This window comes from Trichosurus vulpecula, chromosome 1 (genome assembly GCF_011100635.1).
Source record: "Trichosurus vulpecula isolate mTriVul1 chromosome 1, mTriVul1.pri, whole genome shotgun sequence".
Classification (NCBI taxonomy): Eukaryota; Metazoa; Chordata; class Mammalia; order Diprotodontia; family Phalangeridae; genus Trichosurus; species Trichosurus vulpecula.
The window spans coordinates 216,799,034-216,817,913 of NC_050573.1; positions in this window are offsets into that span (position 1 = coordinate 216,799,034).

Below are 18,880 nucleotides of genomic sequence, written 5' to 3' on the forward strand. Positions count from 1 at the left end.
TCCAGTTATTTAGATCTGACTTTATTTGTTGAGAAATGTTTTGTAATTGTATGCATATATTTCCTGGGTTCATCTTTGCAAGTAGTATTTCAGATATTTTATATTGTATAGTTATATAGTTATTTTAAATGGCATTTCTCTTGCCGTCTCTTGCCTTTTGGCTTATACATATATATATGTATATTCCAATGATTTACATGGGTTTATTTTACATCCTGAAAATTTGCTAAAGTTATTTCAAGTAATTTTTTAGTTAAATCTCTAGAATTTTCTAAGTATGCCATCATATGATATGTAAAGAATGTTAGCTTTGTTTTCTCATTGACTATTCTATTTTTTTTTTCATTTTTCTCCTATTGCTGAAGCCAACATTTCCAGCACAATATTGAATAACAGTGGTGATAATGAACATCTTTGTTTCATACCTGATCTTACTGGGGAATCTTCTACCTTATCACCATTACATATAAAGTTTGCTGGTGGATTTAGATAGATGATATTTAACATTTTGAGGAAAATTCCATTGATTCCTGCGCTCTCTAGTGTTTTTAATAGGAAGAGATGCTTTAATGTGTGAAAAAAAATTTCTGTGTCCATTGAGGTAATCATATGGTTTCTGTTAGTTTTGTTATTGATATGGTCAATTATGATTATAATTTTCCTAGTATTGGACCAGTCTTGCATTCTTGGTATAAATCTGTAAGGGCGAGCACAGTGGGACTTTTTACTATTTTTTCTTTTGGAGCACTTCTCAGCACTAAGGAAATCAAATGCCTTTGATTGAGTCTTGCCTATGTTTGTAGAAAGGCTTACACCCTTTTGCTAATTAGATCAGGAAAGCTATGAAGCCCTTGAGAGGTGTGAAGACCTTGGGACCGGAAAAAGGTTATAGACACCCAGAAGATAGCTATTGAACTCAGAATCAAGATTTGAGAATCAAGAACTCTCAAAACTGTTGGAGGAGAGGTTTTGCTTTGAGGGCTCACTCACTGGAAAAGTGTCATGTGATTTGACCAGATGAGGCTCCTAGTAGTTGTTAAGGAGCCCACCCTGGCTTTGAAAACCAAGATGTTGATGCTTCTCTCTCTGGTAACTGTGTATGTAGTGCTATGGTCAGACAGAGGTTTGTCTGTTGATTTGTGTTTATCTGCTCTCTTTATATAATTTCTGATTGTAATTTCTGTTTGTGTGTTCTCCAAAGTTCACGGTGCTGACTTTTCCCCTTGAACTAAGTGAATTATATATGGATGTTTAATTAAAGTAAGATTGTTAACCCCTTAAAGTTGCTTTCCTTAGGAAAGCAGGTCAAAGAATCTGTACTAGCCACCCTCCTGTGTGCTCGTGTTATTGGCCTTACACATCCACAGCAGCTGCAGGTAACATTGTTGTTACAAAATCCCACCTGGTCATAGTGTATTATCCTTGTGATAAGTTCCCGTAATCTCTTTGTGATTTTTCTTTAATTTTTTATCTGTATTCACTAGGACAATTGGTCTATAATTTATTTTCTGTTTTGGCTCTTCCTGGTTTAGGTGTCAGCACCATATTAGTATCATAAAAACAATTTGGTAAAACTCCTTCTTCACCTATTTTCCCAAATAGTTTATGTAGTATTGTAATTAATTGTTCTTTAAATGTTTTGTAGAATTCACTTGCAATTCCAACTTATCTTGAAGAATTTTTCTTTGGGAATTTGTTGATGACTTGTTCAATTTTTTAAGTGGATTTATTTAAGTATTTTATTTCCTCTTCTGTTAATTTTACAATGTGTATTTTGGTAAATCTTCATCCATTTTACTTAAATTGCCAGTTTTATTGGCATATTGTTGGACAAATTAGTGCCTAATTATTGTTTTGCTTTCCTCTTCATTAGAGGTGAAATTATCCTTTTAATTTTTGATACTAGAAATTTGGGTTTCTTCTTTTTTTTAAATCAAATTAACCACATGCTTATCCATTTTATTGGGTTTTATTCCCCCATAAAACCAGCTCTTAGTTTAATTTATTAGTTCGATGGTGCCCTTATTTTCAAATTTATTAATCTTTTCATTGATTTTCAGAATTTCTAATTTGGTATTTAATTGGGGATTTTAAATTTGTTCTTTTTCTAGATTTTTTAATTACATGCCCAAGTGATTGATCTCTTATTCTTTTTTATTCATGTAGGCATTTAGAGATATAAATTTTTCCCCAAGAACTTCTTTAGCTGAGTCCCATGTTTAAGTATATTTTCTCATTATTGTTGTTCTATTTAATGAAGCTATTGATTATTTCTATGATTTGTTGGTTGAACCACTCATTCTTTAGGATTAGATTATTTATTTTAAAATTAATTTTTGTCTATCTTTTAACGGCCATTTATTACATTTTTATTGCATCATCATCTGAAAAGCATACATATAATATTTCTGCCTTTCTGCATTGGTTTCTGAGGTTTTATGTCCTAAAACATGGTCAATTTTTGGGAAGGTGCCATATACCACTAAGAAAAATCTACATTTCTTTCTATCCCCACTCAATTTTCTCCACTCGTCCATCATATCTAACTTTTCTAAAATTCTATCCCCCTCCTGAACTTCCTTCTTGTTTATTTTATGGTTAGATTTACCATTTCTAAGAGGGGTAAGTTGACATCTTACATTAGCATAATTTTGCTCTCTATTTCTTCCTGTAACTCACTTAACTTCTCCTCTAAGAATCTGGATGTTTTACCATTTGGTCCACATATGTTTAGTATTGATATTACTTCATTGTCTATTGTACCTTTTAGCAAGAGTTTCCTTCCTAATGTCTTTTAAATAGATTTTTTTTTTACTTTTCCTGTGTCTGTTATCAATATTGCTATTCCTGCTTTTTTTTTTAACTTCAGCTGAAGCAGAATATATTCAGCTCCAGCCTTTCACCTTTACTAGGTGTGTATCTCAGTCTCAGGTATGTTTCTTGTAAACAACATAACGTAAGATTCTGGCTTTTAATCTAGTCTGATATTTACTTCTACTTTATGGGAGAGTTCACCCTATTTACTTCGTAGTTATGATTAGTAACTGTGTCTTTCTTTCAATCCTATCCTGCCTTATACTTTCATTTTTCCTTTCCCTCCTCACCAGTGTTTTGCTTATGGCAACCACCTGCCTCAATCTGCCCTCCCTTCAATCAACCCCCCTACCTTTCCTTTCCTCCTTCCCCTACTATCTCTGCTCTCCCTTTTGTCTACTGCCCTCCCTTTCCTTTTCACTTTCTCCTTTTATTTCCGTAAAGGGTAAGATTGATTTCTGTACCCAACTGAATAATGCATGTTATTCCCTCTTTGAGCCGAATCTTATGAGAGTAAAGTTCAAACAATTCTCATCCCCTCCCTTCTTTCCCTCTACTGTGTTAGGTCTTTTGTGACTTTTCATGTGATAAAATTTACCATATTCTGCCTCCCCCTTTCCTCTTCTCCCAATATAATCATTTTTACTCCTTAATTATATATTTTTACATCATCACATCAAAGTCAACTTATACCACAGCCTCTATCTATATATATTTCTTCCAACTGCTCTAATTAAGGTACAATTCTAACCTTCTTGAATAACATCTAATTGTTTTTCTTTCCTGTTTACTTTTTTATGCTTCTCTAGAGCCTTGTATTGGAAGATCAAATTTTCTGTTCTGCTCTGGTCTTTTTACCCAGAATGATTAAAAGTCCCCTATTTCATCGAATATCTTTCTTTTCCCCTGAACAATTATGCTCAGTTTCACGTGGTAGTTGATCCTGGGGTGTAACCTAAGCTCCTTTGACTTTTGCAATATCATATTTTAAGTCCTCTGATCTTTCAATGCAGAAGCTTCAAGGTCCTACATAATCCTGACTGTGGCTTCTTGATATTTGAATTGGATCTTTCTTGTTGTTTGCAGTATTTTCTTCTTGATGTGATAGTTCTGGAATTTGGCTACAATATTCCGTGGAGTTTTCATTTTGGGATCTCTTTCACTACGCAGCTGGTGGATTTTTTTTCAATGAATATTTTACCTTCTGGTTCTAGTACCTCAGGGAAGTTTTCCTTCAAAATTTCTTAAAAGATGCCATCCAGGCTCTTTTTTTATCATGGCTTTCAGGTAGTCTAGTAATTCTTAAATTATCTCTCCTGGATCTATTTTCGAGGTTAGTTGTTTTATTTTTTCAGGTAATTTCATTTTCTTCTATTTTTTCATCCTTTTGATTTTGTTTGACTAATTCTAGATATCTGCTATAGTAATTATCTTCCACTTGCTCAATTCTAATTTTTAAGAAATTATTCTCTTCAGTTAGCTTTTGCATCTCCTTTTCCATTTGGGCAATTGTACTTTTTAAGGCATTGTTTTTTTCAGTCAATTTTTTCCCTTTCTTTTCCAAGCTGTTGACTCTCTCTTACATATCTCTCATTTCTTTTTCCCAATTTTTCTTCTACCTCTCTTATTGGACTTTTAAAATTCTTTTTGAGCTCTTCCAAGAAGACATTTTGGGCTTTAGGCTGATTCATATTCCATTTTGAGGTGTCCGATATAGGTATATTGACAGTGTTGTGCTTTTCTGGCTTTCTGTTTTGATCTTCCTTGTCATCATAGTAATTTTCTATGGTCGAGGTTCTTTTCTGCTTCTTGCTCATTTTTTGCTTATGTTTTGACTTTTAAAGTTGAACTCTCCTCCTGGGGAACTTGGGGTACTGTCCTAATCTTCTTGTGCTGGGGGCCAGGGCCTGGTCTTGGCATTGTGCACTGGTGCCTCAGGTGCTGGCAGCTTGCTCACTGCACTGGGATGGCCTACCCTTGTAAAGCCTGTTCTTGCCTGGTTTCCAGGGCTGGCAACTTGCTTTCTTCACTAGGACTGGCAGCCTCACTGCTGGCCTGCTGTGCTACTGGCCTGTTGAGCCAGTCAGTCGCTGATCTGTGTCGTGGCTAAGAGACTTCCACTGGATTACCCTGACACTGTCTGTGCTAACCTATGCTTCTCTTTAACCCAAGTGAGATAGACCTTTCCTGAAGTCTTTCTAAGTCATCTTAACCTGGAAAATTGTTTCACTCCATCTTTTTGTAAGTTCTATTGCTCCAGAGTCTGTTTAGAGGCTTGATTTAATGTTGTTTCTGAGGGAAACTAGGGAAAGCTCAGGCAACTTTTTGACATCTCTCCTCCATCTTGGCTCCACCTACTCGGGGTTCTAAAGAGTTTTAAAGCCAAATGGACAATTTTGGTTTAGACCCAAGAGACAGTAGGACACCAACTGAGTATATCGAGTAAAGGAGTGATACTATCAGAGTTATACCTAAAGAAAATCCCTTGGGGCAGCTAGGTGGCACCAACCATGTGCCATAGAGTACCAACCATGGAATCAGGAGGACCTGAGTTCAAATATGACCTCAGACACTTACTAGTTGTGTAACCCTGGGTAATTCACTTAACTGCCTGCAAAAAAAAAATCACTTTGGTGGGTAGAAAGACCCTTCTAATTGTGGCTCTGCCATATTTGAATTGTCTTTTTTCCTTGTTGCTCATAATTTTTTCTCCTTGAGCTGGGAGTTTCAAAATCTAGTTATAATATCCCTGTAGGTTTTCCTCATAGGATGTCTTTCAGTGGTGATCAGAAGATTTTTTGTATTTCTACTTCCCCCTCTTCTTCTAACATTTCAGGATAACTTTCTTTAATTATTTCCCACATTATTGTATCAAGATTTATTTTTTGATTGCAGCTCTCAGGTAGTCCAATTATTCGTATGTTTTATCTTCTTGATCTGTTCTCCACACCAATTGTTATGAGATGTTTCACTTTCTCTTCAATTTGTTTCATTCTTTATACTTTGTTTCATTATTTCTTGGTCTCTTACAAATTTGCTTGATTCCCTTTCCCCAATTCTTATTTTTAAGGAGTCATTTTCTTCCTTAAGATTCTGTATTTCCTTATCTAATTGGGTGACTTTCTTTTCAGGATCTTATTTTTCTTGGATTTTTCCTATTTTGCTTTTTTCTCTCTCAATCTTTCTCATTTTATTTTTAAAGTATATTAAAAGCTCTTCTAGGAATTATTTTTGGGCAGGTGACCTTTTGACATTACTCTTTGGGGTAGGGGAGGATTTTTTTTTTGCTTCAATATGATCCTGAAAGATGAACCCTGGTCTTCCATATTTCTACAGTAACTTTTTATGGTTGGGTTTTTTCTCTTTTGACAGCTCCTTTTTGTTTGTAGCAGCTTATTTTTTGTAATCAACTCTAGTCCTGGGGGACGGGGGCTCTAGCCTCAGATCCTTCTTCAGCTTCCCCTTCTGGTGTGTAATGGAACCCAAGGACTCCCTTCTTCCACCTACTTTAATGTTTTTGTGACTCTTCATGTAATGTAATGTACCTTTTCCTCCTCCTTCTTTCGTCTTCTCCCATTACAATCCCTTTTCACCCCTTAATTAGGTTTTATTTATCATCACATCCTTTAATTTATACCCACACCTTGTCTATGTATATCCCTTTTAAACATCATAGTATAAAGATACAGTTCTCAAGATTTACAAGTATCATCTTCCCATGTAAGGATGTAAATAGTTTGCCCTTAGTGAATAACATGTTTTTTTTTTCCTTTTTCTTTCCTATTTACCTTTTTATGCCTCTCTCATGTTTATATTTGAGGATCAAATTTTCCATCATCTGAAAGGTCTGGAAGTCCACTATTTCATTGAATATCCATCTCCTTGCCTGAAAGATTATGCTCACTTTTGCTTGGTAGTTCATCTTTGGTTGTAATACAAGTTCCTTTGCTTTAGGGAATATCATATTCTAAGCAATCTGATCTTTTAATGTAGACATTGCAAAGTCCTGCATAATCTTGACTGTGGTTCCATGATATTTTAATTATTTCTTCATAACTGCTTGTAGTATTTTCTCCTTGACCTGCTAATTCTGGAATTTGGCTACAATATTCTGTGGTGTTATCAATTTGGGATCTCTTTCAGAAAGTGATAGATGGATTCCTTTGATTACTATGTTACCCTCTGGTTTTAGGTCTTTGGGGCTGTTTTCCTTGATTTCTTTAAAGATGCTATCCAGGATCTCTTTTAATCATATCTTTCAGGTCAACAAATAATTCTTAAATTATCTCTTCTGTATCTATTTTCCAAGTCAGTTGTTTTGCATGTTCTTGTATTTTTTCATTCTTTTGATTTTGTTTGACTGATTCTTGATGCCTCATAGAGTCATTAGCTTCCACTTGCCCAATTCTAATTTTTAACAAATTGTTTTCTTCAGTTAGCTTTTGGATCACCTTTTCCATTTTGCCAGTTCTCTTTTCTAAGGAATTGTTTTCTTCAGTGTACTTTTTTCTATTTTGTCAATCATATTTTAGAAGGAATTGTTCAATTTTTCTTCTACCTCTCTAATTTGACTTTTAAAATCTTTCTTGAGCTCTTCCAAGAAGGCTTTTTGGGCTTGAGAACAATTCATATTCTTCTTTGAGGTTTCATATGTGGATATATTCACAATACTGTCCTCTTCTGAATTTGTGTTTCAATCTTCCCTGTCCCAATAGTAAGAGTCTGTTTTTCTATGTTGCTTTTTGCTCATGATGTTTGCCTTTTTCTTGGCTTTTAAAGTTGATCTGTGCTTCTGGGGACCAGGGGGTACTGTCCTATGTTTCCTATACTGGGGATTAGGGGCCTGGTAACTGGCTTTGTGTGCTGCAGCCTCAGGCTATAGAGGCTGTAGCTTATCTGGTGCTGAGCTGGAGTTGGTGGTGGTGGCTGGTGTGTCCATAGACCAGGCCATTTCCCCTGGGTTACACTGAAGCTTGTAGGGTGGGATTTTGGTAGGGGTGGTCCGACCACAGGAGGTTCCCTTCTAATCCAGGACTGTGCTAGATTTCAGCTGTTGTTGGACACCAGTTATCAAGCACAAGTGTTGGTTCTCTGTGCTGGCATCTGCAGGTTCCCCTGGATGTGCACTGCAAGTAGGGGGTCTTGGTGTTGGCACTTGGCACTTGCCCACTCCACCACCTTGGGGCTTAGGATCTCCTGCTGGTCCACTGAGGTGGGGGTTGCTTCTGGCAGAATGCCTCCCATCCTGCACTGGTCCTTTTCAGGCACAGAAAGAGGGATCTTTCCTGTTCATCACCCTAGCCTCACAAGTCAAAAAGTTGCTGCACTCCATCTTTCTGCTGGCTCCACTGTTCCAAGATTTTTCCTGAGGCAGTATTTTCTGGGTTTTTCAAGGTCAATAAGGGAGGGTGAAAGCAACTTCCTGCTTATTCCACCATCTGGGGTCCCAGAAGTTTCAGTGCATCAAAATTTTTAAAGGCAGAAACAAACTAATTCAGTCAAAATAAAAAAGAAAGCAAGAAACTGAAGAAAAAAAATGATACAAGACATTTCTCTGATAAAGACCTCATTTTCTCAAGTAGGGAGCTGCAATAAATTTATTATAATTTTTTTTAAAAAAATACCATTCTCTGATAAATGGACAGAGGATATGAACTGGTAGTTATGCATCAGAAAAATCAAAATTAAAAGATCTAAATGCTGAATGTTAGGAGGGGATATGGAAAAATAGTTACACTAATACAGTATTAGTTGAGTTGTTAATTAGTCCAACCATTTGAGACAACAACTTGGACTATGCCAAAAGAGATACAAAACTGTGTATATCTTTTGACCCAGCAATATCACTACTAGGTCTGTATCCCAAAAAGAGAAAATAAAAGGGTAAAAGACATATAAAAAGAAAATATTTATAATAGTTCTTTCTGTGGTGGAAAATAATTGTAAATTGAGGGGATGCACATTAATTGGAAAATGGCTGATATGATGTGTTTCTGATGGAATATTTTTTTGCTATGATGAACAGGATGATTTCTGAAAAAAACTAGAAAGATTTATACGAATGGATTCAGAATGAAGTGAGTAGAAGCAGGAGATCTTTGTACATACAACAATATTGTAAAACTGATCAACTGTGAAAGACGTAGCTACGTGAATCAATATAATACTTCCAGACAATTCTAAATGACTCATAATGAAAACTACTAGCCAACTCCAGAGGGAAAACTGATGAAATCTGGGTGCAAATTGAAGTGTATTTTTTAATTTTTTCTCTTGCATTATCTTTTGGCAACATGGCTAATATGCGAATGTTTCACATTATTTTCACTTGCATAGTTGATATTATGTTGCTTGTCTTCTTATTGGGTGTGAGAAAATCTATAAGGAATTAGATAATTTGTAAGTCAATTAAAAATAATGTTAAAATAAATAATAAATTGGGTTTTTAAAAATCCTGAGAAAGTAAAACACTCTTTTTCATCACAAATCCAGCTGTAACAAAATCCTTTTACCTGTTAATAATTATAGATACCTAGTAGTCAATGGATTTTATTTTTCTTAACGATGAATATAGAAAGGTGAAATTAACCAGAAAATGGGCAGAAGTGAAAGGCCAAGTGGGAAAATAATTTTGAGAACACTGCTGATATTTTTTTTAAAATCTTCTAAAGGGTTAGAAGATATTTGTGAAGTGTTTTCTTTTTTTTACAGTAAGAATGGGATGAAGAAAAAAATGAAAACTGTTAGGATTCAAAAGGGGATTATTAAATTTGTTTCCAATGACAGCTAGTACAGTAGTACTTTGAAATGAGGAAATCCATCTTAAGATGTGTCTCCTGGGTTCTGTCAGGGGGAAAAAAGAAGTGGGTTAGGAAATAGAGCAAAATGCCTAGGGAAGTCAGTTTATTTTGCTCAGGTATTTAAAGAAATTTGTCAAATATCAACATTTTCTCATTCAAAACCACTCCACAATCTAATTCATATAGAGTGTCATTATGACAATGTTATTTGTACATGCTTTGAGTAAGTGTGATAAATTAATAGTAATTTTGTTCTTCACTTAAATGAAAATTATGGTGACCCTTTCTTTCCTGTTTCATGCCATTCATTAAAAGTTTTCATCTGCATAATATCAAAGGGGAAAATACAAGACTTGGTTATTAAATGTAGTTGGTCAGGTCACAATTTTTGTATGGTTGAATATTATCTAATGTGGGAAATATATTTAATAACAATAGAATTAATTAAAGCTAGAAAATTTTAATTAGATTAAATAAGTTGTTTAATCTTGAGGATTTATTAATGAAAATGATCTTCATAAAGATAAAGATATTTTTGATACAATTATATCAAACAATTTTAATAATTATAGTTATATAGGGCTCCTCTTGATTTTCATAACAATGGATTCCATGACATTCTTTCATTATTCCAATTTTGAACCAAAAGGAAAGGAAACATAGTCTGTGAAACTAAAAAGAAAACTAAATAGGAACAAAACATTAAATAGTAGAAGCATACTTGAATCAGATGGTACCTAAAGTCTTTAAGTCTTCAATCAAGTTTTAATGCTAGTATAGGGGTGGGGGTGGGGTGTAAATTTATGTTGCTATTAAAAGTTTCACAACTATTTTACAAAATCATTTTTAAAAATATTCATTTCTTCCATCCCTACCCCATCCTGATAAATTAGATAAAGTACAAAGAAAACAAGCAAGAATAAATACTAAATGAGAACATTATATATACATTTCTACCAAAGTACTTAATGTATAACTATTATAATAAGATTTCCAGGCTCCAGAAAGAACTCATATCCATCATTATTTCTAGATGCTGAGGTCATTCCTTTGTTCTCCGTATTTAGTGAAAATAGATTCTGACCAAAGTCCCTGAGGTATATTTTCATTTTGTAATTACTTCCTGACTATGCCATAGTAAAAACGTACATGGGTATGCCTTTCAAATTGCAGTCAGTTCATGATTTACAAAATGTTGGACTAGTATTAGGAAGACCTGGGTTCAAATTCTACCTCTGACAGTAGCTTTCTGATTTAGTTTAGTTCTTTGTATTATTTATTTTTAAACTGTCTGTGACTTTATTGCCCATATAAACTAGCACCTACTCTGAGTTTTATGGTCTTAGAGAGTTGCCTTGGACATTGAAAAGTAAAGTAATTCTAGGGCCACACAGCTAGGGCCTCACTGACTCTGAGGCTTTCTATCCAACCTGCAACCTAGGAAATTCTTATAAAACTTATAAAAAATATTTCACAGAGTTTGTATGGAGATAAAATGAAATAATACATGTAAAACATTTACAAATCTCAAAATATTCTATTATAACTTAAAATTATTAACACAATATAACAATCACTTATTAATTTTATTATAAGCTGGGGCATACGTGTGTTCAGGGAAGGCAAGTACCTCTGGTTTGAGGGCTGGTAAGACTTTTTTGAGGTTTTTTCTGCCTTTGGTGTTCAACCAGTCACCCAAATCTCACCTGCAGCTCCAAGAGTTAGTAGAATAAGCAGCAACTACACCCCAATAAACCATTTCAACAGATGTGCAAAACTTGGTTGAGCAAAACTGACAGGCCTCAAACCCTTCAGTGAGATAAGGGGGTATCTACCCAAAGCATGTGAACACTTCCCCTGATGGAATGTGCAGATGAGAACAATTTCTCTTAATGGTCATGAAGGCAGCTGAAGCAGGTGCTCTGAAGTTCTGTGATCTTGGTCAGACATCAAAGATGCCAAGGTCATCCACTACATCCTAGGTTATCACTGGTTATGTTGACTTTTGTCTTGCCACTGAACTCAGTGACTCTGGAAAAGCAAGGAAGGAGGACAACTTTATACAACTCTGCCTCACTTAAATCCAATTTGGCACAAATCAAAAGAAAATCATCCATATCATTTTACCATTTTTGCCTACCACAAGGTCTTGTGGTAAGAGGCCACTAATGAAGCAGCAGGAATGGATAGACTGGGAGCTATAGTCACAACTCTGCAAATGAACAGCCCCGGCCATAGGGTTATCTTCTTACTGTATGGAAGCAGCAGTAGACTTCAGCAGTCCCCTGGGTATCTGAGAAATCTTTTCAAAGGACCTCACTGCTCACCTCCTAGCATAAGGAAAGAATGAAAAAAGGTACCCTAAAAATTATCTGCTCCACTTCACCTAACCCTGGCCTGCCTCTCATGATAGGTTGGGGTGCTACCCTGAGGTTTAAACACAAAGTTGTACAAAAACTCTTGTGAAGGTGATTCCACTCACCACTGATACATAGAATGTGGTCATGCTTATGGTGAATAAGAAATCCAGTTGACCTGAAAGTTGAACAGCTCTTTTTGTGAGAGAACTCAGCAGGTCTCACATCCAAATTTCAACCCTGAGTGAAACAAGACTGGCCAATGAAGACCACATTACCAAAGTTAAAGCTGGATAAATATTTTTCTAGAGTGGTCACAGTGATGGATAGCACTGTGAAACTGGAATAGGTTTCACAATCGAAATTAATTGGGTCAACAAGCACTTATGCCTCTCAAAAGCAGTGAATGACAGGCTCATGGCAATGTGATTGCCACTTGCAAGAAAACACCATGCCACTTATCAGTGCATATGCTCTCACCAGGATGAACCCTGATGAAGTCAAAAAAATTATGGGGGTGGAGCAAAGAGGAAAACCAGAGACTTGCTTGAGCTCTCCCCCAAATCCTTCCAAATAGCTATAAAAATTATTCTACACAAATTCTAGAGCTACAGAACTCACAGAATGACAAGGGGAAACAAGTCTCCAGTCCAGGACAGCCTGGATGGTCTCTGGGAAGGGTTTATCTCATGGTGCTGGGAGCAGAGCATGGCCCAGTCTTACCAGGCTAGGACCAACCAGACCAGGAGTTAGGTGGAGCAGGCCTGAGGGCCATGAATCATTGAGCTTTGGCAGTTACCAGACTTCTCAACCCACAAACACCAAAAACCATGGAGCAGGTTAGTGAGAAAACTTCAGGATCTGGTGAGAGAGTGGTCAGGCCCCAGCCCTGGGAGTGCCTGAGGTGTCACAGCTGTGGCAGTGGCAGCAGCAGGAGGCTCCCATAGCTGCTTCCAGAGCTCCAGCATCAGCTGATTCCAGAGTCCCTAGCTCACATGGTGGGAGGAATCAAGTGGTGGATCAGAGCAGTAGTGCAAAGAGTGCTTTACTGGTGTAGAGGCAGGTTCTCTTGCTTTGCCCTGCTTGGATCTGGGTCCCGTTTCTGGTTGGCAGTTCTTAGGGAAGGAGGAGTGCTACTGTGGCAAAGCTTTCAGTGACTGTGGAGGAGAAGTAGCTCTGAAAATAGCAGTGCAGGCCTTAAAACTTGGGACAAAGTACTCTCTACTCTACAAGCTGTCATACCCTGACAAAAAGCTCAAAGGTCAAGTAGTTGGCTGGGAACATAAACAGCCAGTGAAAAGGGACTCAGACACAGACTCAGGGTCAGACTTTAGAATCTTTTTTTGGGAGACAAAGAAGATCAAAACATACAGCCAGAAGAAGTCAACAAAGTCAAAGAGCCTACATCAAAAGTCTTCAAGAAAAATATGAATTGGGCTCAAGCCATGGAAGAGCTCAAAAAGGATTTGGAAAAGCAAGTAAGAGAAGTAGAGGAAAAATTGGGGAGAGCAATGAGAATGATGCAAGGAAACCATGAAAAACAAGTCAACAGCTTGCTAAAGGAGACCCAAAAATACAGAAGAAAATAACACCTTAAAAATAGACTAACCCAAATGTCAAAAGAACTCCAAGAAGCCAATGAGAAGAAGAATGCCTTGAAAGGCAGAATTAGCCAAATGGAAAAGCAGGTCCAGAAGACCACTGAAGAAAACACCACATTAAAAATTAGATTGGAGCAAGTAGAAGCTGGTAACCTTATGAGAAATTGAGATATTATAAAACAGAACCAAAAGAATGAAAAAAAAAATGGAAGACAATGTGAAATATCTCATTGGAAAAACCACTGACCCAGGAGAGATACTTTAAGAATTATTGGAATACCTGAAACCATGATCAAAAAAAGAGCCTAGGCATCATCTTTCAAGAAATTATCAAGGAAAACTGCCCTGATAGTTGAGAACCAGAGGGCAAAATAGAAACTGAAAGAATCCACCAATCACCTCTTGAGAAAGATCCCAAAACGAGAACTAGGAATATGGTAGACAAATTCCAGAGTTCCCAGGTCAAGGAGGAAATACTGCAAGTAGCCAGAAAGAAACAATTTGAGTATTGTGGAAACACAATCAGGATAACACATGATCTAGCAGCTTCTACATTAAGGGATCAAAGGGCTTAGAATATGATATTCCAGAGGTCAAAGGAGCTAGGATTAAAACCAAGAATCACCTACCCAGCAAAACTGAGTATAATGCCCCGAGGCAAAATATGGATTTTCAGTAAAATAGAGGACTTTCAAGCTTTCTCAATAAAAAAAAACCAGACCTGAATAGAAAATTTGACTTTCAAATACAAGAATCAAGAGAAGCATGAAAACGTAAACAAGAAAGAGAATTCTTAAGGGACTTGCTAAAGTTGAACTGTTTTGTTTACATTCCTACATGGAAAGATGATGTGTGTAATTCATGAGACCTTTCTCAGTATTAGGGTAGTTGAAGGGAATATACATGTATATAGACAGAGGGCACAGGGTGAGTTGAATATGAAGGGGTGATATCTAAAAAATAAAATTAAGGGGGGAGAGATGAATATATTGAGAAAGGGAGGAAGGGAGAGATAAAAATGAGGAAAATTATGTCACATAACAATGGCAAGAAAAAGCAGTTCTGTTGGAAGGGAAGAGGGAGCTGGGTGGGGGGGGGAATGAGTGAATCTTTCTCTCATCGGATTTGACCTGAGGAGAGAATAACATACACACTCAACTGGGTATCTTACCCCACAGGAAAGTAGGGGGAAGGGGATAAATAGGGGGGATGATAGAAGGGAGGGCAGATATGGGGAGGAGGTAATCAAACCCAAGCACTTTAGAAAAGGGACAGGGTCAAAGGAGAAAATGGAATAAAGTGGGACAGGATAGGATGGAGCGAAAAATAGTCTTTCACAACATGATTATTGTGGAAGTGTTTTGCTTACTGATACATATGTGGCCTATGTTGAATTGCTTGCCTTCTTAGGGAGGGTGGGTCTGAAGGGAAGAGGGGAGAGAATTTAGAACTCAAAGTTTTAAAAGCAGATGCTCAAAAAAAGTTGTTTTTGCATGCAACTGGGAAATAAGATATGTAGGGAATGGGGTATAGAAATCTATCCTGCCCTACAAGAAAGTAAGGGGAAAAGGGATGGGTGGAGGGGGGTGACAGAAGGGATGGCTGACTGAGGAACAAAGCAATCAGAATGTATGCCATCTTGGAGTGGGGAGAAGGTAGAGATGGGGAGAAAATTTGTAACTCAAAATCTTGTGGAAATCAATGTTGAAAGCTAAAATATTAAATAATAGAATATGAAACAAAAAAGAAGACATAGGATGTGAGAACGATGAAGGCGATGTGTGGTACAGAGTGTTGGACCAATCTTAGACTTATCCTCTCCAGGCTGAACATTGTCATTAAAGAAAAAAACAGGTCACCTGAAGGCAGGACAGCTACCAGAAGACTTAATATCAACAGATTAGAGTTGCTACCTCAGAGGGACAGCTGAACCAACACAAGGTTGACAACAGTGGAGCAGAAAAGGAGTGGGAAGCTTTCAGAGATTTTTTGTATAGCACAAGAACAGTTGCAAACTTTATGATTTGTTTGACAAAAATGATGAGAGAATTCAGAAGCTGTTAAGCTAAAAATGACAAATCCAAGTGTTTATCAGTAGGATAGTTCATCTCTCTCTAAGAAGGCAGCATTTAACTCTACCAGAAGGAAAGTGCAAGTGAAGGTTAAAAAGATGCAGGATTCTTGACTCATTAAGAAGGCAAATGAAATTCAGTTTTACTCTGATAATAACAATCCAAAGTGCCTTTTTGATGTCCTGAGAGTTGTTTTGGGGCCAAAGAACTACGATGCATCTAAATTACTCAACTCTAATCGAGCCACGTTGATTAGTGACAAAGACATGATTCTGGAGAGATGGGCTGAACACTTCCATAGTGTACTAACTAGACCATCAGCAACCAAAGCTGGGACAGGCACTATAAACACTGGCAACTGTGGAATTGGATTGTTTCCAGATGTTTTGACCCTTGTACTCATAGGAATCTCTGTCTTCAAACAATAATAGTAGCTATAATGAAATAATAAATAATAATGGTCAATATTAATAACAAATAACAATTATATAGTGCTTATTATGTGGTAGACACTTTACGATTATGGTCTTGTTTGATATTCATAACAACTCTATGAGGTATGTTGTATTATTATCCTCCTTTTACAGAAGATGAAGTTGAGGCAAAGAGGGCTTAAGGGATTTATCCAAAGTCACATGGCTGGTAAGTATCTGAGGCTAGATTTGAATTCAAGTCCTTCCAAATCCTGGCCCAACACTCTATGCACTCTTTTAACTAGCTGCCCCATGCAGCTCTGTTGAAATGTGAAAAAGCTTCTGCCTTGTGCTTATGTTTAATAAGTATTTGCTCAGACTGTCCTAGACTTCCAGTTTTAATTAGATGTTAACACCAAATGTCTTCTAATCTTATCTTTTTCCCATTCTTTTAAATACAAGGAATTTGTGGTTTGCAGGAGAGAACTGCCTTTGTCCACTTAATGTCTATTCACAGTCCTTGCCTCCTGAACTTTTCCCCTATCTGACTGCCTGATGAGGCTTAACTAACAGGACAGTAGTTCTGTCCATCCTTTCCAGTGATGATTCTCTTATACCTGCTCAGCATTTATAATATATTAGGCCTGTACTGGGCCTGTTAGCTCTCAGTTCTGATCTAGATTGAATAATCTGCATTTACAATCTGCCTCAACCCTGCCTCTGATGGGGTTGTTGCTAGAATTTTGTCTTAAGTAACTAAGCCCATGTCTTTTTCAAAAATCACATTCAAGCATTTATTAACAATGTTTTTCTCTTATCTCTTTACTGCTACTAGCTGAACATCAGTTTTTTGATTTTAGTCTGTGATAGGACAAGGGGCACCATGGTCTAGACTTGAAGTCAGGAAAACCTTGGTTAAATTTTCATTCTGATTCATCCTGACTGGGAGACCCTGGACAAATCAATTAACCTCTCAGTGACAGCAGCTGTCTAAGACTATAAATTGCAGTGAAGGTTCTGACCTTTCCCAGTAAAATCATATTTTCCTTCTCCTCTCCATGAATGCTCTCTGTTTACCTATCTATAAAGTGGTGATAATTTTTTTTACTAAGTCTGTGATTTTATTGCCACATTTTATTGCCAATTTTATTTATTGAGGTGAAAATAAAGACAAAAAAGATTATATAGCATTAAATTGTTTGATGCTATCCATTGTGTTTCCCATCTCCTAGGCTTTAGTTAATGATTGAAAAGAACTCATAATAATTCTGAGTCAGGAAAGTAATTATCTGATAACATGATTTATAATAATAATAATAGGAATAAAAACAATAGAAGCAGGAACAACAGCAATAGAGTGATATAGTATTTAAAGAGTTTTCCTTAGAGGCAAGAAGGCCTGGATTCCATCTCAGACAAAGGAAGAATGGCAAATCCCGCCTCTGACACTGGCTGTGTGACTGTGAATAAGTCATTCAACTTCTAATGCAAGCAGTCACTTCACAGCTGGGTCATACATTGGATAGAAATGTCAGGCCTTGAGTCAGGAAGGCTCATCTTTGTGAGTCCAAATTTGGCTTCAAACACTTACTAGCTACGTGACTCTCTGCAAGTCACTTAACCCTGTTTGCCTGAGTTTTCTAATCTGTAAAATGAGCTAGAGAAGGAAAACGTAAGCCACTTCAGTATATTTGTCAAGAAAACCCCAAAATTGGGTCCCAAAGAGTTGGACACAACTGAAATATCTGAGCAACAACACTGGCAGAGAATTTACCATTGAACTACAGATCAAAACCTTATACTTTTTACATAAGACTTCACCATTCACAAAAGAGCTTCCTCTGAACTACCTATGAAGTGCATAGCATCAAGTACTTATTCTCATTTGCTGAGGAGAGAACGGAGTCACAGAAAACTTAAGTGATTTTCCTAGTGACACAGCTAGTGAGTAGAACAACTGTTCTTCCTATAATAAAATAAAATACTATTTTCCATAATGATACTTTTCATTTGAACTATTCTTCATACTTTTAAAGAAGTGTTTTAACAATAATTATGGTATTATCATTTTAATTCCTTTTTTAAAAAAGTTAATAGTAACACTGTATAAGGCCCTGTGGTAGACCTTAAATGTACTTGTTATCTTTCAAGTCTCCTTATCAGTGTAATCTGGTAATAGTGTGTGTGTGTGCACACACATGCACGTGTGCATGCATGCATGTGTGCATGTGTGTGTGTGAGTGTGTATGAGACAGGCTTGAGGAGCAAATGGATCCTGGTAGTTTTTGAGCAAATTCTGTCAGTCATTTCCATGCTCCAAGGAGTGTATTCTAACCTTAATGATTTTTTTGGTGTCTCCTAGTCTCTTGCTTAGGTTGCTGATTGATAGTTCAGATCTGATCATTTCTTTAGTATGTCACCTTCAGACTTGACCTTCCCTATACTGATTGATTCCTGCCAGAAAAGGTCAGTTTGGATTTGGTGAACACTGCTGCTCTACTCTGCTCTGCATCTTCCTTAGTGCTCTTTATCTGTGTCCCTTTTCCCATATTAGATGCACTTCCTAGTGATTCTCCAAATCACTCTCCAGTCATGACACTTAGAGAGAAAATTTAATAAATAAATAAAATGTGTCTGACACAGAATGGATAGATCTGATGCTATACAAATTTGGCTCATTCTCTCTCAGCCTTTTCTTCCCATGGAGCTTGACAGGTATAAGAATAGTGACCAGTGCAGCAGTCCATTAATCCCTGAAGTGAATTTTTAAAGAAATAGCTAAAACATTGAAGTGCCTTATATTTTGTCCTCTGGGTACCTGAG